Source organism: Equus asinus, unplaced genomic scaffold (assembly GCF_041296235.1).
Source record: "Equus asinus isolate D_3611 breed Donkey unplaced genomic scaffold, EquAss-T2T_v2 contig_803, whole genome shotgun sequence".
Taxonomy (NCBI): Eukaryota; Metazoa; Chordata; class Mammalia; order Perissodactyla; family Equidae; genus Equus; species Equus asinus.
In genome coordinates, this window is record NW_027225520.1 from 227,459 (window position 1) to 251,506 (window position 24,048).

The window sequence follows — 24,048 nt, forward strand, 5'->3', positions numbered from 1 at the left end:
CCTCCTCCTTCTCCCCAAAGCCCCCCAGTACACCGTTGTATATTCTAGTTGTAGTAGGTCCTTCTGGTTGTGCTCTGTGGGACACCACCTCAGCATGGCTTGGTGAGTGGTGCCATGTCTGGGCCCAGGATCCGAACTGCTGCAACCCTGGGCTGCCGAAGCAGAGCATGCAAACTTACCCACTCAGCCATGGGGGCGGCCTCAAAAGTGATTACCTTAATGTAGTAACAATTGTCTTTTTCCTAAAGATCTCTGCCTGTGTCCTAACTTGTTTTATGATTTTCTCAGATTCAAGAACTTCAGGAAGAAGAATATCAGCTTCTTAAGATGAAAGTTGTCAGTGAGATTCAGGAAAAAATGTGTGAAATGGAATACTTGAAGAAGCAATCTGAGGCTCAAAAGTCAACTCTGGAAAATATAGAAATGGAGAACGTAAGGTTAACTCAGAGACTCCAAGAAAACCTTGAAGAAATGAGATGTGTTACAAAAGAAAGAGATGACCTTAGGAGTGTGGAGGAGACCCTCAAAGTAGAGAGAGACCAGCTCAAGGAAAACCTCAGAGAGACCATAACCAGAGTGAGTTACCATCTTTCCCCATATAGTAAATAGGACATTTTGTCCTACAAGAGCCGTGGGCAGTAGGGTTGGTGGGAGTGTAAAATTGGTCCAACGTTGGGGAAAGCTGGAGGGGGCACATTTGGTAATATCTTCCAAATATTTCTGTGAGTTTATTCGTTGACCCAAAAAGTACAGTTGTAGCTATTTATCCTGCACACATTAGCACAATTGTCAAGGATATTTGTAGAAGGATAGTCATGGCAGCAAGTTGCAATAACAAAATAAAGCTAACAAAAAAATAGGAAAAATTCTAACTGTGCATTAGTAGCAACCTAATTAAATAGTGCAGCACATTTGGACCGTAGAATCCGGGAACAGATAGAGGGTGCGGTGCAGCACGGCACTGATCTGGCAGCATCCTGTTGGGGACAAGGGTGAGTTGTGGAGTGGTGTATTTAGCATGTATTGACTCCTAAAAGTAACTTAGAGGATAAGGACTGGGAGGAGTAGGGAGGGAGGGTAATCTTCTTACCCTGTAGCTTTCTACATACTGTTTGAATTGTATTACTCTGAATGTACTGTTTTTCTGTCTCTAAAATAAAGGACCTGGAAAAACAAGAAGAACTCAAAATTGCTCACATGCATCTGAAAGAACACCAAGAAACTATTGATAAACTCAGAGAAGTTGTTTCAGAGAAGACAGATGAAATATTAAATATGCAAATACATTTAGAAAACACAAATACTGCCTTAAAAGCACAGGTATTTTTTTAAAGTTGTTATCTGAGTAGCTGAGAGTTTGAATCAGGTCTTTTGTGTAAAGAAACAAGATATGAGTTAGCCTAAAATTGGAGACAAGTAAAGATTTGCCTATTAATTTAGAAACTATTATTTAGCTTTTTATCAAATCTATCTATATCATAATTTATTGTATGCTTATCTCAAGATCCAAGAACTTCAGGAGAAAGAACATCAACTTCTTAAGGCAAAAAATGATCTCAAGGAAAATATGCATCAAACAGAGCAATTGAAGAAGCAATTAGAGGCCCAGAATTCAACTCTGGAAACTATAGAAACAGAGAAGTTCAAATTGACTCAGAAACATCTTGAGAACCTTGAAGAAATAAAACTTGTTGCTAAGGAAAGAGATGGCCTCAGAAGAGTGGAGGAAACCCTCAGAACGGAGCGAGAGCAGCTCAGGGAAAGCCTGCGAGAGACGGAAGCTACAGTAAGCGATACTCCTTCCCTCCCTCGTGAGGAAGCGTGGGCTTTGCTGACAGCAGTGAGCCCTGCTTTCACATGATGGTGCTGCTGGTGTGAGTGAACTGATAGAAACTTTTAGGCACGTAACTTGGTATTGTTCTTGAAAATTGTAAATTCTGTAAGCAATATTTTCTTCATAGACTTTATCCTACATGTATACTTAATCAATTGTTAAGATAAAGAAATATATATATATACATACACATATATACACCACAGTGTTGTTCATTGTAGCAATTTGTAATAAAAAATGGGATACAATCTGAATGTCCATCAGAAGGAAACTGGGTAAACAAGAGCAATATGTCAGAATACTATGCAACACCTAATAAAAGAATGGAATAGATTTGACCGTCCTAATATGGAAAGCCCAGAATGACTCTTAGGAGGAAAAGCAAGCTGTAGAATAGTGCACATATAACATGTTTGCCTCTGGAAAGTGGAAGCAGGCTGTGGGAGGTGGGGACAGGGAGGAAAAGCTTATCACTTTCTAACAACAAAAATACAGAGTAAGAAGTAATAGTTTTATTATTTTTACTAAGAAAATATGTTATTTTCATTAAAAAAATACTAACATTTTAACATTATGTCACTGTTCTCAAAATTTCTCTAATGATGAAGAATCTGGAAAAACAAGAGGAACTAAGAATTGCTCACATGCATCTGAAGGAGCACCAGGAAATTATTGATAAACTCAGAGGGATTGTTTCTGAGAAGACAGATGAAATATCAAATATGCAGATGGATTTAGAAAATTCAAACACTAAATTACAAGAAAAGGTATGGGGGGAGGGGAGGGTTATTTGATTGGCTGTCTGACTTATTTGTGCCTATAATCCTCTGGGGATATGAAATAGTTTAGCCACATTGGAAGACACGTTGGCAGTGTTTACTGACACTGAACATGTACATGCCTGTGGCCCAGCGATTATAGGTATGTACCTGAGAGAAAAGAACGCATACTTCCACATAAAGATATGTACAAGAATGTTCATAGCAGCTCTAATCATAATAGTGAAAAACTGAAAACAACTCAGATGCCTTTCACTGGGAGAATGGATTTACACCTTGTGGTTTATAAGTTCAAAAACAGGCAAAGTCACCTAAGATGACCAAGGTCATGATAGTGGTTGGCTGTAGTAAGGGGGCACACAGGAACTTTTTGGGGTGCTAGAAATGTTCTATATTTTAATCTGGGTTGTTATTACATAGATGTAAACATATGTCAAGAATAATTGAACTATACACTTAAGATTAGTGCACTTATGTGTATATGTACATGAGTGCATCTATATACATGTGTATATATGCACAAGTATATATATGTATCTATATGTACACTTGTGTGTATATGTACATATGTATACACTTGTGTGTATATTATATATACACTTACGTATATAATCTCAAAAGAAAATAAATTCTGTGTGGAATTATGCAGAATATTAATGAGTGACATTAGAAGCCTATTGTCTTAATCAATTTAGAAACTATTCTTTATACTTGTCTTAAAAACCATCTGTATCCTGACATGTTATTTTATGATTATCTTGATAAGATCCAAGAACTTAAGGCAAATGAACATCAGCTTTTTAAGTTAAAAGAAGATGTCAGTGAGACACAGAAAAAAATGTCCGAGATAGAGCGATTGAAGAAACAATTCAAGGCCCAAAGTTTAACTCTGGATAAAATAGAAACGGAAAACTTAAACTTGGCTCAGAAACTTCATGAAAATCTTGAAGAAATGAAATCTGTAATGAAAGAAAGAGATAATCTAAGAAAAGTGGAAGAGGCACTCAAACTGGAGAGAGACCAACTGAAGGCAAACCTACAAGAAACCATAGCTAGAGTGAGTTATACTCTTTCTTCCTGTCCAGCACACATATTTTTAATACAAGAAGCTTCCTTCTCTTTTAAATAAATGATACTGTTGGTGAAAAAGTAAATGTTATAGCCTTTTAGGGAGACAGTTTGACAATATCTTATTAAAAATTTATCAGCATATACGTTTGTTACAGCAATTCCATTCCTAGGAATTTATCCAACCAATATATTCACACATTTGGGCAGAAATACAACAGCATTCACTGCAGCATTGTTTGTGGTAAACAAAAGCTAAAAGCAATCCAAGTGTCCGCCATAAGGCACTGGCTAAGTGGGGTTTGTCTGTATAAGGGAACACTAAGCATAAGAATGGGACACTTTTTCTGTGACGTTGATCTAGAAGGGTGTCCAAGGGGTCTGAAAGGAGAAGAGCAAGCAGCCAGTTCAACAAGGAGCAGGACTAGGATGGGCGAGGTGAGGGACAGGGTCTGTACTCTCTATCCTTCCATACTGTTCTGATTTGGGGGTGGTGTGTTGGTGGTTTTTAACTGTGAGAATGCATTTTTTTACTTTAACTAGTTCATCATTAAGAAAAGATAATGTGCCTTTATATTATCATATTTCTCAATTTCTTCTAATAATAAAGGATCTGGAAACACAACAAGAACTGAAAATTGCTCGTATGCATTTGAAAGAACACCAGGAAACTATTGATAAATTCAGAGAGAGAGTTTCAGAAAAGACAACCCAGATTTCAAATATTCAAAAGGATTTAAATAAGGCAAAAGATGAATTACAGGAAAAGGTATTGTTGTTTTATTCTTTTGGGAGTAGTTGTGTCCAAAATTATTTGTAGACTCAGCAAGGAGATAGAAATAGATATATAGACATAGATATGTGCTTGTATGTAACAAATAGACTATTTTCCGTCCTTGAAGGAGTTCTGTTTGCATTCTAACTTGTTTTATAATTATCTCAAGATCCGAGAACTTCAGAAAAAAGAGCTTCAACTTCTTAAAGTGAAAGAAGATGTCAGTAAAACTCATTAAAAAATGAATGAAACGGAAGGATTGAAGAAGCAGTTTGAGGCCCAAAATTTATCTATGCAAAATGTGGAAATGGATAACTTACACTTGACTAAGAAACTTTATGAAAGCCTTGAAGAAATAAGAATTGTAGCTGAGGAGAGAGATGAGCTAAGGAGCATAAAAGTCTCTCAAAAATGGAAAGAGACCAATTCAGAGAAACCTTAAGAGAAATGATAGCTAGAGCGAGTTCAGAATCTACCCCTATCTAGTAACTATTTATAAGAAACAAGCTTTTTTGAAAAGGGTAGCAATGTTTTTACTTTTTTTTTCCGGGAAATTTCTACAAACGGAGGATAATGGGAAAACTATTACTATAACTTTTCACACAAACAGGCAAGTACAGTTTTAAAAGAAGCTAAAATCTATTTCAGAAAATACCATTTTAATTCTTTATTTTTAAGAAAAAATTTGTTAAATAAGCAGACTATTTTCTTTAATGAAATTTTAAAAGAGTTTTTAAACCAAGAAATAGCATTATTCTCAATGGAGAAATAGTTGAAGGATTCGATTTACAAAAGATTAAATAGCCCATCTCTCTATCTCTACCTGATAGGGTTAGACGTGGGCTCTTGTTAGTGACATTAGAAGGGAAGAAGGCAAGATGAATACAAAAAAAGAAATTGAACTGAATCCTCTAAAAAGTAATGTAAACTTCAGATCAATAAGAAAGTTTATGAAATCTATAAAAATCTTTTTCATTCTCATATTTCAATAGTGAAGAAAGAATAAAGTGGAAAACAGTATCATTTGCAATCTCAATAGAAACATCAGACACTTGGGAATCATATTTATGTGGACCCTAACTAAATTTATAAAGAGATTTAATTCATTCAACCAATAATCATTGAACAATTAGTCTTCTGGGTACTGCAGTAAATAAGATAAACAAATGGGAGAAAATGTTTTGTTTTGTACTTGTAGTCAGAAATACAAAATGTAGGCAGGGTATGAATTTTCTGGTCCAAGGTGCTGGGAAGAATATATGAATGGAGCTTGGAGCACCATGGACAGTACAGACAGTCGTGCTAGCATGTTTAGTTGGCAATAATTATTCTACTGCAGAGATCTGGAAGAGTAGGAACCAGAGATAAATCTAAAACCTAATTTGCAGCTATGAAGGTTACAGGAACAGATTCTGTCTCCAAAAAATATGTGGTTCTCCCACTTTTTTCCCCAATGAGTTGAGGTTACTCACTAAAAGACTTCATGATACTATTATTCATTTTCTGACCATTTTTTACATTTTTTTGTGTTACAAGTATAATATTTGATTCCATTATTGAAATAATGTACAATGTGTAATTGAAAAAGTAAATGATTAGACATTATATATGAATGGAGTTATAGCTGAAGCCTTGTTTATTTCTTTCCATCCAAGCAGGACCAACAGAACATCAAAGAGGTATTAAAATATGAAAAAATGTTGCTATGTGATGGAAAACAGCACCTTACAGAAAGCCTGAGAGAAAAGTGCTTTAGGATAAAAGTAAGTGCCCCTGTTCAAATTACAAATAAATATTGGGGCCCTTCCAAAGGCCTGTGGAGTCACAGGCACCTCTATGGAATGAATAGATAATGCTCAGTATTCTTCTAAACTTCATAATCTAGTACAGATATGTGTGTGCATACATGCATACATACACAAACAAAACAGTGGGGTTTGGGGCCGGCCCTGGGGCCAAGTGGTTAAGTTTGTGCTCCCGCTTCGGCAGCCCAGGGTTTCCCCAGTTCAGATCCTGGGCACAGACATGGCACCGCTTGTCAGGCCACGCTGAGACAGCATCCCACATAGCAAAACCAGAGGCACTCACAACTAGAATATACAATTATGTACTGGGGAGGCTTTGGGGAGAAGAATAAAAAAGATTGGCAACAGATGTTAGCTCAGGTGCCAATCTTTGAAAAAAAACAGTAGGGTTTATGACTTTGAGGCTTCACTGGAAAGGTGGTATTTCAGCAGATACCTGAAAGGAGTCAATGGTTGAGACATACAGGTATCTGGTGGAGAGCAGAACAGGCAGGGAGAACAGCAAGGACAGAGCTCCTGAAGCAGAAGCTGCCTAGTGGGCTCCAGCAACATCAACAAGGGGGAAAGCTAATGAGAAACGAGGTCAGAGTTAACAGGAGGAAGCAGGCTGTGGGGCTTTTAAAAGACTTTGGGTTTTACTCTGAACGAGATGTGGATCCACTGGAGAGTTTTGACCACAAGAGAGACATGGTCTGACTTACATTTTAAAGGGATAGCTCTGATTGTTGTGTTGAAAATTAAGTGATAGCAGGAAGACTATTTGAAAGACTAATTTCAGTAATCATGCGAAGATGGTGATGGCTTGGCCCAGAGAGGTAGTAGTGGAAGCAGTGAGAAGTGTGTGGATTCTGAACATGTAGTGAGGGTAAAGCCAACAGGATTTACTGTCACCCCTATTAGAACACAAGATCCCTAAAGACTTCTGTGTGTTGTTTATGGCTGCATCACTTAGCACAGTCCTGACAGAAGTCAGCCTTCAATATGTATTTATTAAAAGTACAAATGAATGACTAGACAGTGCTGCTCCAACCATAAGGTGATTCCTCCTAAGACCAAAGGCAAGAATCCCCTCTCCAACATCCCAGATTAATGAACATCTATCTAGGTTTTCCTTAAATTATTAAAAGGAGAGCTCATTATTGTCAGAAGCCCCTTACTCTATTGTTTAGCACCCTGAACTAAATATGTTAATACCCGATTGAATGTAAAGTGTTCTTCCACCTGTGCCCTGACCAGCTTGTCACCTGTCTGGTCTCTAGAAAGTTGAGCTGCTGGGCCTAGGCCTAATGGGTGTCTGCCATACACAAGGCACTAGACTGGGTGCTTTACCTCATGAGACAGAGTTTATTGTTCCATTTATAAACAAAGAAATTGAGGCCCAGGAGGAAGTTTAGTCATTGCCCAAGGTCACACAGCTGGTAAATTGGTAAAATTAGGATTTGAAACCAAGTCTAAGTTTAAAACTTGGGTATAGAAGCATTTCTACAAATGTAATTTTATTTCCTTTAATTTATAGTGTCTGTATGTATTTTATAGGTTATATTTAGATATTATCTAACATTTTACTTAATTCCCTAGAAAACTTTGTGGAAATTATTGTAGTCTTCATTTTGTAGTTGGGAGAATGGCTCAAGGATTTCCCCAGTCAGGAAGTGACAGGGCTAGAACCTGAACTCTAACTCTGATAAAAGGTGAGAAATCTCAGATTCTAGGCAGATAATAGAACGTAGGTCATGTGATTTGTTGTCACTCGTTTTGATGCTGGCTCAGTGAGCTGAGGAGTCGAAAGAAACATTTCTTGGACTCTCAAGGTCTGGCAGTAGTGCTCTTTTATTCAGGAAGTAGCATGGAGTAGCATGGGGACAGGACCTATGGGCAGTGAAGAGCTGCAAACATGGGTTGAGGGTAGGGCTAAATTTATAAGGCATAAGTATGTGAGTTGCTTCTTTACAAGACAAAGGAAAAATTAGGTAAAAAAAGTATCAGTGCAGGTGGAGTCTGGTTATCAGGTGGTCTTATAACTTTGGGTAAGAATCAGATTGAATGAGGTCAGGATGTCCCATGCTTCTGTGAGGATGATATAGATTGGTATGTAGGCCAGGAAGCCTTGGGCTTTTCTCCCTGAGGCATCCTTGATCCTCATCAGTTTTATCTGCTCACTCACACCACCTATTGTCAACAGAAGCTAGCATTCAGCCTTGAGCTACAATACATACTAGATTGAATTCATGCAAATTTCTCTTCCAACTTTGTAAATGTTCATTCAAATCATGGATGTTTAGAAGACTAAAAGAAAATGTATCAAAATGATAACAATGGTTGTTTCTGGTTTTCTTTGTTATAGCTGTTTTATAGAGGATTAGAATTGGCCACCCCAAGATATATCTCTTTGGCATGAAGATTATTTTGGGCTGGTTACTTTCAAAAACTGCAGACATGAGAGAAACTCTGAAAAGTAGAAGTTACCCTTTGTAAGAGACATTTCCATTTGTAAGGGAAATCTCCATCTGTAAAGATGTCTCCCTCTCTGTACCAGGAAGAAGGGGGATGACCTTACCTCTAGAAACTCTTATCAATGCGGAAGGCAAGGACTTAAATCTGCATAATAACCTTACTCTTGTTTACTGTACTTGTCTGGTAACCTCCCATACTGACTCCCCCTACCCACAACATCCTCCTTTGTCTTTAGCTGAAGATGATATTTAAGGTGAGAGCTTCCGCCATTTTGGTGAGTTGCTCAGTTTTCCTGGGTCTCTCCCATGTATACATGTTATAAAGCTTTGTTTAATTTTCTCCTGTTATTCTGTCTCATGTGAATTTAATTCGCTGTCCAGCCAGAAGGACCTAGAGCGTGTAGAGGAAATATCTTCCTCCCCTACAGTTTAAACTTCTTAAATTTCCACAATGATTATAATTATTTCTATAATCCAAAATCGACAATAACATTTTCTCTTTGTTTTTTATACACAAAAGTCTCAATTTATTTCTGCCCTATAGAAAGTGTTAAAGCATAAATTTTGTTACAATTCCAGAGCTAGGACTACTTATTGTTAAAGTAGAATGAATTATTAAATTGAATGAATTCTCACTGCCTTTAGGAGCTTCTGAAGAGATACACAGAGATGGATAGTCATTATGAGTGCTTAAATGGACTCTGCCTTGACTTGGAGAGGGAAATTGAAACCCAAAGAGAGCTTTCAATTAGAGTAAAAGCAAACCTCTCACTTCCACATCCACAAACCAGACAGATTCAGAAACTTCTCACTGTCAACCAGAGATGTTCCATGGAGTTCCACAGAGTCATGAAGAAACTCAAGGTACCACCTGTTTTAGTAATATCTTTGTAAATATTGCCATTAATTTCAGTTACAAACCAGTATATTTAAGTCCTGCTTTGGGAGTTGGTGTATTTGCTAATTAGTACATTTGCTACTGAATTAAAGATGGCATGGGTCTGAGAATAGCATGTGCAGGATCCTCAGTGCATCTAGGACCTGCTCATTCAACAAAACCTGAGCTCTGCCTTTGGCCTTAACAATGTGTCAGGGTGCTGGGGAGACAGAGATGAGCAACCGCTAAATCTCTCCTAGTCCAGTGGGTGAGGCAGACATTTGAACAGGTGAGAAGTGCAGTAGTGGACAATGTCCTGGAGAACAAGTTGAAGACAAGACTGGACTGGAAGCTGGGCTCAAGCAGTAAAGCTTAGAGTTCATTTTAGAGATGAGGAGGGGTCACTGGACAGTTATTTTAAGTGGTGGCAGTAATGTGATCGGGTTGCCATTGTAGAGACTTCACTACAGACAAAGAAGAAATGAGTCTGCAGGGGATGATAAGCCTGGTGGCAGAAAGAAGAGACAAGAGGCAGTTACAATTGTCCTGATGAGATGTGATGGGTGACAGTACTATGGGGGAAGGATTCATAGGGATGGAAAGGATGAAAGAAGTTAAAGAAATATTTGGCAGTTTACAATAGTAGGTCCATGTGCTTGACAGTGGAGGGAGGGGAGGGAAGTTCAGACTGAGCCCCAGGATTTGGGCTTAGCCGGGTTTGTGGATAGTGGTGCCATTAACTGATAGAAAGAAAAAACGAAAGGGAGAAGGCAGGTGAGGCAGGAGGAGAGATCTGGTGTTTAATTTGAGATGTTTTGAGATAGAAATACCTATAATGGAACATCCAGGAAGAGAAACCAAGTAGGCTTTTAGTTGTGAATCTGAGGTTTGTCAGGAGAAAAATCAGGACCACAGATAAAGATGTGGGATCCATCAGCATTTGGTGATAGATAGTACAACAGGTGTGAATGAGGCCACCCAGAAGCATAATAGAGTGAAGATAAAAGAGAACTCTGGAAAAGATCAGTTCTCAAGAGGCAGTAGCAGAAAAGAGAGCAACACATGAGTTTGAGGTTGGAAAAGTCAGAGAGATAAGAGAGAACTGAGCAAAAGTGCCATTGGTCAAGTCAGTGGTGGAGAGTGTGTCAAAGATGAAGTGGTCAAGAGTGGCAGATGCTTCAGACAGCCAGAACATGAATGAAGAGATCCCCTCAATTGTTGACAATAGAGCTTACTGGTGACCTTTGTCAGAGCAGTTTTAGTTGAGTGGTTAGGAAAGAGGCCAGATTGTAAATTGTTAAGGAATGGTGGAAGTTGAGGAAGTAGGAAGCGGTATCTTCCCTACCTAGGTAGATTGCCCCTCAGGCTCTAATAGTCTTCAAAAGCCTAACAATCAGATATCCAGAACTTATTCATGAGGTCCATAGAACCAGGGCATTCAAATTCTTGTCCCCTTTAAGCCACACTTGACAGGTAAGTCCTGAGGCAGGGCACACTCACGTTGGCCACCCAGCTGACATAGGCAGGAGAGGATGTTGAAATGAATCTCACTGGGAAAACTGCGTGATATAATTAACCAAAAGGAGGCAATAGAAAAAGGTGGGTTTATAGGGAAAGGCATCATGTTACATTGTAAACATATTGAATCTGAGGTAACTGTAGGACATCCCTGAGGTAGCTCCAGAAGGAAGTCAGAAATAAGAAACTAGAGGTCTGGAAGTCACTCTCCGAAGACGCTGAGAGTAGAAACTTGGGAATAGAGAGAGGTTCTTCCCTTCTTCCTCACTCCTCAGAGGATAGAGACAAACAAGACAAGCTGCCCCACCTCTTAGTCTTGAGAGTTTAGAACTTCCTCTAAACGTGATAAAAGTTTCATTTCCCAATTTGTTTCATGTTTTCCTGCAAGTATGTGTTAAGCCATGTTACAAAGATAAAGGAAGAACAACATGAATCCATCAGTAAACTTGAAATGGTTTTTATTGATGAAGTGGAAAAGCAAAATGAACTGCTAAGTAAAATGCAGCATCTTCAACAAGATGATGATGTACCATCCAGAGAATTAGGGGACCTCCAGTTGAGCCAGAAAATGGATCTACATATTGAGGTATGATTTATTTAAAATGGATTTAATTAGATTTTAAGTCTTTTTATCAAATAGAAAGGTACCTCTTCATGTGCTTAGAGTCATTTTCATTTATGAAATTAAAAACAGCTTGCAGAGGGGCCAGCCTGGTGGCGTAGCAAGTGGGTTCCTGTGCTCTGCTTTGGCAGCCTGGGGTTCGCTGATTCAGATCCTAGGCGTGGACCTGGCACTGCTCGTCAGGCCATGCTGTGGCAGTGTCCCACAGAGAAGAACCAGAAGGACCTAGAACTAGGATATACAACTATGTACTACTGGGGCTTTGGGGAGAAAAAAAATAGGTTGCAGGATGACAGCTGGCCAGATGTAAAGAGTGCCAAGTCATAGACTAGCCTCCTTTCAGAACTACACAGATATAGAAAAGTAGACTTAATATCAGCAAGTAGGATTTCTTGGAAGGCCAGAATAAGTTTCCAAATGCCTTCTAAAACTTCCTAGATCTGTGACTGGGAGTCACAGACATTTGTATTGTAGCAACCCCACATGGAGTGTCCTGCTCTCACCCAGCAGTGTGAGGCCCCTGCAGTTCCCAGTATGCATGCAAGGCCTGCTGTATGCACAGAAAAGCTGCATCCAGAAGCACTTCAGACACTGTCACAGATTCATAGTTTCGAACAGGTTTTAAAAATGCCAAAAGGCAGAATTTGTAGATGTGCCTCTGTTACATAGCCTATACTGCCAAAATTTTATTATTTAAATTAGAATTATATTTCTAATATAATGAGGATAAATTAGAATTATGTTTACTTCAAAATATTAGAAGTGAAAGTTCAGTAAGGTTATTTTCCCCTTTTTATGATATTTGTCTGATATTTAGATAAAAACTTTCCTAAGATTCAGGAGATTCAATGCTTATTTTTCACACAGGAAATTCTCAAAGATTTTTCGGAATGTGACTTCCACAGCGTAAAGATGGAATTTCAACAAGTACTGAGTAATAGGAAAGAAATGACCCAGTTTTTGGAAGAGTGGTTGAATACTCATTTTGATATAGAAAAGCTTAAAAATGGCATCCAGAAAGAAAATGATAGGATTTGTGAAGTGAATATCTTTTATAATAAAAAGATAATTGTAAGTAGTACTTTTTTTGTGCTCATTCTTTTTTTTTGTTTGCTTTAATTTTTCTGCCTCATTCTTAAAAAGACTTAGAGCAACTTAATTTTAAGTATATTTTCTTTCATTTATTTGTATATGCTTCTTTATTTTTTTATTTGAAAAAGAGTGACTGTAAATGTGTTCTTCCTCTAACACATTTTGCTTCCTTAAGGTAATTAAATATATCAACTTGTAAAGAAGATAATAAAATGTTGCAGTATAACAATCCATTTCCACTGGTGAAACCTCAAATCTTGCCATTTTCCTCTGTCCTTTCTCGCTTCCGTAGGACCTGAGCTTTTTCCCCCAAGTATCCTCAAACAAGGTGAGATGCTAGCCTGTTTCAGGGCTGTGGGCAGCACCTGTGGTCAAGCCAAAGACAGCTCTAGTCCACTAATTAGTGAGGCCTTGTGCTTCTCACCTCGGTGCTGTTGCTATCATACGTGCTGATCCTTCAACTGTGAGGTTCAAACATGTGGTTTGTATCATTGTTCCCAAGGTGACCAGCCCTTGTGGACAGATTCATATGAACCAAGATTGCTTGAGATCAGTTTTATTAATTTGTTTTACTTTCCACTGATGAGAAAATTCATTCGGCTTTCTGAAGTAATCTCTACCTCATACACCTGGTAAAATTGTCATTAATCAGAAAGTTGCTTGTTATATAGGCAGTTGGAGCAAAGGGAGCTAGATTAATATTATAGCTCCTAAGATTGGTTTTATATTTCATTTGTTTGGGTAGTTCTTTCCTGACACTTTAATTTCATCTGGAAACTATACTTAAATCACATTGAAATGTAGATAACATTTTTAAAAAAGGTTTTCCTGTGGATAGTGAATCCCATTTGTCGAATACCCCAAGCTAGCAAAACAGTAAATGAGCTTTTAAAATAAAAAAAAATGGTCCACAATCAATGAAGAAAAGCATAAAACCAGTGTTTGGGATAAGATAATTTCCATATAATTCAGTGTTTTTCTCATAATATTGAGGGCTCACTTGTGGTTAGAAAGTAGAGATTTCTGCTCTGTGGATCAGCATGGATATGTGGCTTCTTCCACCATCTGAGCATAGCAATTGATAACTTGGTGTGGTGTGGGGTCAGTAGTCCAGAACCAAGGAGAGTCCAGGGTGCCAGCAAGAACACAACTAATTTAGGATCCGCATCTCACAGAACTACCATAAAGCCACAAAGAAAGATACAGGTAAGGCCAAGAAGGCATTCATGATGAGAGCAAAAAGTACATCCCATAAGAATAGGAAGTAAAAAGATGATAGAAGCAATTTCAGAGTGAGTCAGCCTTTGATGTAACGAGGGTATGGATTGGCTGTTACTCCCTGCACGGAAATAGAAGATTTTCAGATTACGAAAAGTCAGTAAATTTTTTTCCTTATAAACACTGAGGTTTGAAATGAAAGAGGAAAATAGATTGTTATTAAGTTTACTGGGTATGCTCTGCTATTAGATGTCAGTTAATGTTTATATATGACATTATATATGTCATAACATACATAATGATTTTAACCTGACCAGTTCTTCAGATTCCTCTTCATATGTCAGTGCTGATCTAATAGAATGAGATTATCATCTTGCAAATCAATATGAATCCTCTCTAGTCCTTATTCTTCTTTTATTCTCATAATCAATATCCAGCGTCTTCTGAAATGTCAGGAACTGGTGCAAGCCACAAAGAATGTTCACATTCTTTTAAAGTACTATTCTAGAATGTTCTGAATAATGAATTTCAACATATGCCTTGTCCTAGAACTCTAGTATTTTCCATAGTGGTTTTTTTAATACGTAATTCATTTTAGAAGCTATAGTGTTGTCTTTACTACTCAATAGGCTATAATAAATGAATCAACAGAGTTTGAGGAAAGAAATGTGACCATCACCAAAGAATGGGAACATGACCTGAAATCAGTGAAAGAGAAAAATGAAAAACTGTTGAAAAACTATCAAACTTTGAAGATCTCTCGAACATCTGGTGCCCTTGTTAATCCTACTACACAAGGCGATAAGAATCTTCATGTCACATCAAGAGCTACACAACTAACCACAGAGGTATGAGATTTCTTATAAGATGTTTTTCAATTTGCAGCTTCATTGTAGAGTTAAAGATGTATCATATGTAACATTTCAGAGCAAAATCACAGTATTGAAGGTATTAGGGAACATGCATGATGGACTTGTTTTTTAAATATAGTTCTATTGGGGCGCTCACTCAACTAATTATAAAGCTACATGTTACATAAGATCTTACCTTTGAATTATAAAATAGAAGTAACTCATGCCTTAATTTGATTAATAGGTATGTATACCACTTAAGGTGTTATTACCATACATTATAAGTTTTCTAAATCATGTGACTTTCTATTAAATTATAATCTATGTCTATAGTACCAAACTAGTTTAGAGAGAAAGAGCAATTTAGCTTTTCTCTAATTATCATCAGTGTCTTTAATATTGGTTAATGTGATCAAAACAAAAATGGAAGAGGCTAAAAGTATAATAAATTTCTTATACAGATTAACCTGTGCCCAAGAATCAGTACATTATTTGAATAATCCAATAACTGTATTAACTGCCCTTACTTGGGAATCTGTACAGCAAACACGCTGTTTTATTTTGTTAGCACACACGTCTTAGTGGGGAACCCGAGTGAATTACAACTTAGCATTTTTACCAAAATAAATATTTATAATAAAACATCAACTGCCAGTTTAATAATTATTACTAGTGGAAACTAGAAGATCACTAATATAGAGTTTATTGATTTGCTGATCACTACAGACCTCAGTCAGCTGTAGAGGTAAAAATAGTGGAAATATGAAACCCATCTTCCAAAGCAATAAGATAAACAAGCACAAGGAAATCCCATTTTCAATGACCCCAGGAAATACCCCATCAGATAATAAATCGTATGTTATTAGTTTGATAATTAGGCCAAATCAGAGTAGCACAGAGCAGGTCAGTGATGTGGAGGTAGAGCAGTGGGGCAGGCAGAGAGTTGGGCAGTCCACCCAAACAAGTAGGAGAATTCAGTGCATGACAGTAGGAGCAGTCAACTCAGGGGGGAAAGATAGTCTGCTTAATGTTTGAATCAGAACAACCAACTAGCCATCTTAGAAGAATAAGTCTGGACTCCTACCTCATTCATTAAACAAAAGTAAATTCCAGGTGGACCAAAAAGAAACGTTTTCCAGGAAAACCTGCATGTGTGTATATGTGAACAGTCTTATATTATGAACAAATTAAGATATTTTTGTACTTATAAAAAACTGGAAATAACCTAAATGTTCATTAGTAGGTGACAGGTTAACTAGTTTATAGTACCTCCATGAAATAGGATATATTTACCCATGAAAACAAAAATGCGAGAGATCTATGTGTTGATAATGAAAAGATCTGGAAAATATATTATCAAGTGAAAATAAAATTTTTAATTTTTTAAAAAGCAGGAGGCCAGCCCCATGGCATAGTGGTTAAGTTTGCATGCTCTACTTCGGCGGCCCAGTTCATGGTTCAGATCCCAGGCACGGACCTACACCACTCATTGGCAGCCATGATGTGGCAGCAATCCACATATAAAATGGAGGAAGATTGACATAGATATTAGCTCAGGGCTAATCTTCCTCAAGCAAAAAAAGAGGAAATTAGCTCAGGGCTCATCTTCCTCAGCAATAAAAACCCACAAAAAACCAGAAGTATATATTTATTGTTGTTATGTGCTGTAGAGTCAGCTCTGATTCCTGGCAACTCTATGAATGAGTGATGTCCAATATCCTGTCCTCAAGAGCCCTACTCAGCTCCTGTAGACTCACGCCTATGGCTTCCTTTCTGGAATTACGCCATCTCGTATTTCGTCTTCCTCTTTTCCTGCTGCCTTTTACTTTTCATCATGTCCCCAAGGTAGGATAGTCTCAGTTTTACAATTTTTGCCTCCAGAGATAGGTCAGGCTTAATTTGCTCTTGGACCCACTTGTTCATTTTTCTGGCAGTCCAGGGTATCTGTAGAGCTCTCCTCCAACACCATATCTCAAATGAGTCCATTTTTTCCTGTCAGCCTTCTTCACTGTCCAGCTTTCGCACCCACACATAGTAATTGGGAATGCGAGGGTGTCGATAATCTTGGCCTTGGTCTCTAATGATACTCCCTTACTGTTGATGATCTTTCCTGATTCTTCCATCGCTGCCCTTCTGAGTCACAGTCTTCTCTTGATTTCTTGGCTGCGGTCTCCATTTAAACTGATGACTGAACCAAGGGAAACAAAACCTTTAACAATTTCAGTGTCTTCATGGGCTACATTAAAGTTGTATAGTTCTTCTGTAGTCATATCTGTCTTCTTCATGTTCGAATGCAGTCCTGCTTTGGCTCTTTCTTCTTTCACGCTATTCTGTGTGAACTTTCTTCTTACACACTATTGTGTGTGTGACTTACTGTTTTTGTAAACTGTATATTCACATGCGTAGATACATATAGAAAATTTCTAGAAGGATACACTTGAAAGAGTTTAGTAGTCATCGCTTTAGAGTCAGTGGGGGTTCTGAGATGGGGGAACTTAATCTTAATTATATGCCTTTGGATTTTTCCACATACTTGTATTTTTCAGCATAAAAACTAGGTAATAAAAATAAAGGGAAAGATATGTTACATGTATTCCTCTAAAGTGTCAATTAACAAATATACTTTCTGTAAGTAGTGTTAATTTAAAATGTAAGTGCCTATTTAATATGCTTAGCACCATGCTAACTAGTAAATAAAATAAGTACTAACCTTATATAAAATCTGGGCCTCTTTTAGTCCTAAATGATCAGCTTCTAAATGAAAAAAATAATACATGTATAAATTGAGTGACATTTGGAGTCTCCATCTATCCTATGTTGATGCAATCTGAAAGATTAATACCTATATATGATCTTTGTTTCATATAAACTGTGATTCTGTCTTCAAGGCACACCTTATATATGTGTGTTTTTTTTAATAGAAGATTCAAGAGCTGGAAACTTCACTACGTGAAGCTAAAGAAACTGCCATGCAAAAGGAAGACAAGATTATAAAGATGCAGAAAGAGCTTGAGATGACTAATGATATAATAGCAAAACTTCAATCACAAGTTAATGAATCAAATAAATGCCTTGAAAAAACAAAAGAAATGATCCAAGTACTTCAGGTAACTTAAAACTCATTTTATAAATAAAGGCATAATTTTATAAATTATGCATAATAAATATAAATAAATGCATACGTTTATTTTCATGCCAAATAATGATTGTTTTCATCTTCCTGTAAAAATTATTTTTAAAAAACATAAATATTCTTGACAGTTTAAAATATATCTTATTTTTTTAATTTTTTTTAATTTTTTTACTTTTCAAAGTAAGGAAATTTTTTATTTTCACTTTAATTTCTGAATGCCAAAAATGTAGAGGATGTATGTTTGTATATCTCTAGTAGTATATTGAAACATTTTTTCATAAATATGTTTTTTTTTAATTTTTTATTATTGCAGTAACATTGGATTATAACATTATATAACTTTCAGGTGTACATCATAATATATTTCGAATTCTGTGTAGATTACATCATGTTCACCCCACAAAGACCAATTATCCATCACCACACGTGTGTCTAATCACCCCTTTTGCCCTTCCCCCTCCTCCCTTCCCTTCTGGTAACCACCAATCCAGTCTCTCTTGCTCTGTGTTTGTTTGTCATTTTTATCTTCTACTTATGAGTGAGATCATATGGTATTTGACTTTCTCCCTCTGACTTATTTCACTTAGCATAATACCTTCAAGGTCCATCTATGTTGTCACAAATGGCCAGATTTCATCATTGCTTATGGCTGAGTAGTATTCCATTGTGTATATATACCACATCTTCCATTCGTCCCTTGATGGGCACCTAGGTTGTTTACAAGCCTTGGCTATTGTGAATAATGATGTGATGAACATAGGGGTGCATATATCTTTTATGCCTTTGTGTTTTCAAGTTCTTTGGATAAATACCCAGCAGTGGGATAGCTGGATCATATGGTAGATCTATTCTTAATTTTCTGAGGCGTCTCCATACTGTTTTCCATAGTGGCTTCACCACTTTGCACTCCCACCAGCAATGTTTGAGGGTTCCTTTCTCTCCACATCCTCTCCAACACTTGTTGTTTCCTGTCTTGTTAATTATAGCCATTCTGACCAGAGTGAGGTGATATCTCCTTGTAGTTTTGATTTGCATTTCCCTGATAGCTAATGATGTTGAACATCTTTTCATGAGCCTGTTGGCCACCCATATATCTTCTTTGCAGAAATCTCTGTTCAGATCTTTTGCCCACTTTTTAATTGAGTTGTTGGTTTTTTTCTTGTTGAGACTTTCTTTTTATTTTTCAAAAAAATATGCTTCTTATCTAAATATTTAATACTCTGTTAGATAAGTACATTTTAAAATTATATTTTTTTCTACTTAATCCCCTGTTATTGAGTCCCACCTGGTAGCCTATGGGCTTAATCTAACCTGTTTTCTCTAGAAAGAGCAGAGTTGAAATGTTTTTGAGCTTGAATGCCGTTACACAAGTCGCACCCTCCTTCATCACAGCCTTCCTTCCTCGTCTGAGCCACAGCTACTTCTCACTCTTCTGCTACTTGGGTCGGATCCTAATAGGCATTTTGTTCACTGTTCCTGCTCCAGTGTCTCTTCTCTTCATTCCAAAATTAGAAACAAGCCAAGAATGCCTACTCTTTTCATTATTTAACATTGTTCTAAAAATTCTGGTTCTTTCAATGAGACATGAAACAGAGAGGCAAGAGAAAATAATCTTAATTTTTGTTTTTAGAAATTGTTAGTATAGCTAAAAACCAAGAAAATCAACTGTAAAGCTTTAAAATCTTTGAGAGTAATTTTTTAATACTTCAAATAACTAAATGATCACATTTTTATTCATTCAACAAGTATTTGTTGAATACCTACTATGTGTTGGTCATTGTTCTAGATGCCATGTGTACTGCAATGGAAAAAAAATAAAGCCTCCTTGAAGAGGCTTACATTCTGCTTCATGAAGTCAGAAAATAAACAAGTATATATGTTTGTTAAACGGTGAGAAGTGCAATGGAAAAATATTAAGCCAGACAGAGGTATATAGGTGCAGGGTGAGAGTGGGTGTGAGTAGGAGTGTGATTTTGTAAGGGGAGTTGAGGAGAGCCGCACAATTAAGATGACGAAGTGATGGTGTGAGCTGTCTGGTAGGGAAGGGCCTTCTAGGCAAAAGAAGTAGCAAATGCGAAGGCCGCAACACAGAAGTAGTTGAGATGTATTCAAGGAAACAGCAAGAAATCCAGCGTCTCCTGAGCAGCGTGGGCAAGGATAGAAGGGGAAATAGGTGAGAAGTAGCAGAGAGCCAAATCATAAAGCATCTTGAAAGCTATTTGTAAGCACTTTGGGTTTTATTCTGGATGAGATGGGAAGTCATCAGAGGATTTTGGCAAAATGATATAGTCTGACTTAAATTTTTAAAGGCTGCCCTTTGAAAATAGAATCCAGGAAGGCGTGTTTGTTAGTGACGTGCCAGCTCCTACAACAAAGGGAACCACAAAATGCAATGGCTCAAACAAAACAGAAGCTTATTTCACACGTAAAAGTGTGGGTTCCAGCTTGGCAAGTGGCTCCTTTCCACATGGTCATTCAGAGGCCCCCGTTTCTCCCATCTTGTTTCTCCAGCACTTCCTTGGTGCTGTTTTCATCTGCATGGTTAAAGCCCAGTTGTAAGCTGTCCGTGCTCAGGCTCACAGAAAAGGGACAAGATGGAGAAGCTAAAAATTGTCTTAAAATCTGTACTCATAAAGGCTCTGGCCCAGAAGTGGCACATGTCTCTTCCTCTCATATTTCTTTTTTTTTGCAAAATATTTAGATTCAATTTATCAAAGAGAAAGCCAAACACGTACCTCTCGTATTTCTTGGAGTCAGAGATGATTCCAAAGTTTTTGGCCTGAGCAGCCAAGAAGATAGAGTTGCTACATACGGAAATGGGAAAGACTGCCAGAAGAGGAAGTTTGAAACCAGGAAAGTTCAGTTTTGGACATGCTGAATTGGAAATGCCCACTGGGGACACCCAAGTTGAGATATGACTTAGGCAATTGAATATCTGAGTCTGAGCAAGATATAGGCGAGAGGTTTAAGTTTGGGGAATCATCAGCGTATAAAAATCATGAGACTGGACGAGGGCATAAGCATAATGGAGAGGAGATGTGGAGTAACCAAATGATACTGAGATGGAGCAGCCAGTGAGTGAAAAAGAAAAGGGGGTCTGGGCAACAGAGTGGTTCCAGTTTCTTCATATAAGTGAAGCTAGTGTTTCAAGAAAAAGGGAGTAAGCGACAAATTTCTCCACACTCAGTATAGATTGGTACAGGTGTCTATGGAGAGAGGAATATCTTTCCTGCATACTAAAAGTAACCATTTAGATAATATAATAGAGTATGCCATTGTACAGCATCCATGAGGAAAGAAAACAAAGTATAGGGTATCCATAAAATCTTTATACAGTTTGAATTTTTAAGAATCTGTTTCTGTATTTTATATAAATATTCTATAAAATGCAACAGTATATTTAACTCGAGATTTGGCATAGTAAAATGCAAAGATATTAACTTTTAACCTATTCACCACTATTTTAATTCACCTGGATATAGCTGTCCAATATAATGTAGGGTTTATTAAGTGAATATAGAAGAAAGTAATTTGAACAAATGACTCATTAACAGTTTTGTTTAAATCTTGATACATTTCCTCTGTTGTATCTTTACAAATTATTTATATCAAGTAGCAGTAAATTTGTTAAAAATTCAAACTGTGCTAGTACTTTAGGGACATCCTGCACAGTGGGAAAAAAAGATCTTATTTATAACTGGCACAAAATATAAAATGCTCAAGTGACTAACCTTAACAAAAAATGAGACAACATATATGAAAAGAACAACAAAACTCTAAAAGGAAATATAGGAGAGCATGTGGTTTAAAATAAGAAATATGCCATTTCCTAGGTTGTAACCTAAATACTGTACAACCATCAGTTTTTCCCAAATTAATTTCTAAAGTTAATGTAATTCAAATCAGAATCTCAAAGGAATTCTTTTTCTGGTAGAGCAAAGAAAGTTTCTCAGCAGACTCCATCTAAAATAGGATGAGCAGGTGCTGTTCACTGAGAACACAGGCGCTCAGACTCCTCAGGCGGCTAGAGGATGTTTAAGGCTGTCAGCGCTTCTGAGTGCAGCTTGGGCACACGTCATGTGTTTGAAATAAGGAATTCTCACTGTCTTTCATTTCTAAGAGAGTATTTCCAATTTCAATTTCTTTTACTCAAGAATTGTTTTAAAACTGTTATATATGACTAATTTATTTCATTATATTGTGGCAAAAAAATTACTGCAATTTCTCCATTTTTAGAATATATTGAAATTTTCTTTTAGGTGTCATAAATGAATAAATATTTTTAGAGTTCTTTGAACTTTTAAATCAAAATGTATACAAGTAGATCAATGGAACAAAATAGAGAGCCCAGAAATATATACACACAAATATAGTCAGGTCATCTTTGACAAAAGAGCAAAGGCAATTCAATGGAAAAGGATAGTCTTATCAACTAGCGGTGCTGAACAACTGGACACCTTTCACAAAAATTAACTCAATTGATTGTAACCTAAATCTAAAACACAAAACTAGAAAATGCCTAGAAGATAACGTAGGAGAAAATCGAGGTGACCTTGGGTTTGGCATTGACTTTTTTTACATACAACACCAAAAGCATAATCTATGAAGGAAAAAAATTGATAAACTGGACTTCATTTAAATTAAAAATGTTTGCCCTATGAAAGACAAGCCACAGACTGGAAGAAAATCTTTGCAAAACACATATCTTTCAAGAACTGTTATCCAAAATATACAAAGAACTCTTAAAACTCAATAATTAGAAAGCAAACAGCCTGATTTAAAAATAGGCAATGGATCTGAACAGACACTTCACCAGAGAAGATACACACATGGCAAATAAGCATATGAAAAGATGCTCCACATCATATGTCATTAGAAAATTGCAAATTAAAAAACAATGAGATACCACTGTACATCCACTGTATCTCAAAATATAATGGCCAAAATCCGGAACACTGACTACACTAAATGCTGGCAAGGAGTGGGGCCAGGAGCTCTTGCTCACTGCTGGTGGGAATGCAAGTGGTACAGTAGCCACTTTAGAAGAGAGTTTGGCAGTTTCTTACAAAACTGACACCACTCCAGCCAGTCATATGCTCAAGGAGTCCCTGATATCAGCATCTGGTCCAGAAAGCCAGGGTATTTTACTGGTGCCATGACTGAGCAAATACTGGGCTCCTCCCAGAATGGGCTTATCTGACCTAGTCAGCAACCTCCTTAAGCTGAGCATCTCAGCTTTGGAAGCTTGCATCTTTTTAGTCTTTGCTAACTACGTGTGTGTGCAAATGTTTTTATAGGCACTGGGGGTAACGCCTAGAGGAATGAAGAGCTCTCTGGGTCCCTATTTAGATGGGTTTATTTTTGTATTCAATATATAATAGTAATCCATAGTATGGCTGTGGTAACAGCAATAAAAGAAATGAATGATTTATTCAGCAATAATAAGAAATGAGCCATCAAGCCACAAAAGACATGGAGGAACCTTAAATGCACATTGCTAATTTTAAAAAGCCCATCTAAAAACACTGCATACTGTATGACATTCTGGAAGAGGCAAAACTAGGCGAACAGGAAAAGATCAATGATTACTAAGGGTTCTGGGGGAGGGTGGAGGGATGGATAAGTGGAGCACAGGAGATTTTTAGGGCAGTGAAACTATTCTGCATGATACAGTGATGATGAACACGTGTCATACATTTGTCAAAACCCATGGACTATACAATGCAAACAATAGACTCTAATGTAAACTGTGAACGTCAGTTAATAATGTATCGATATTGGCTCATCATTTGTAACAATCATACCACACTAAGATGTTAATAATAGGAGAAACTAGGGGAGGACACGGGTATTACCGGGACTCTATGTACTCTGCTCAATTTGTCTATAAACCTAAAATTGCTCTAAAAAGTTAAACCTATTTATTAAAAAAGATTTTTGTATATGTTTGTATGTATATATGACTGATTTTTTTTCTGAGTCGAAGTAGATGTATGGCTAGATTGAACCAACCTTGAGTACAG

The 24,048-nt window shown here is 37.1% G+C and overlaps 1 pseudogene; it reads left to right on the forward strand.

Moving 5' to 3' along the window:
- The window catches only part of LOC139044336 (centromere-associated protein E-like), an 80,408-nt pseudogene that overhangs the window by 48,950 nt on the left and 7,410 nt on the right, over positions 1-24,048 (forward strand).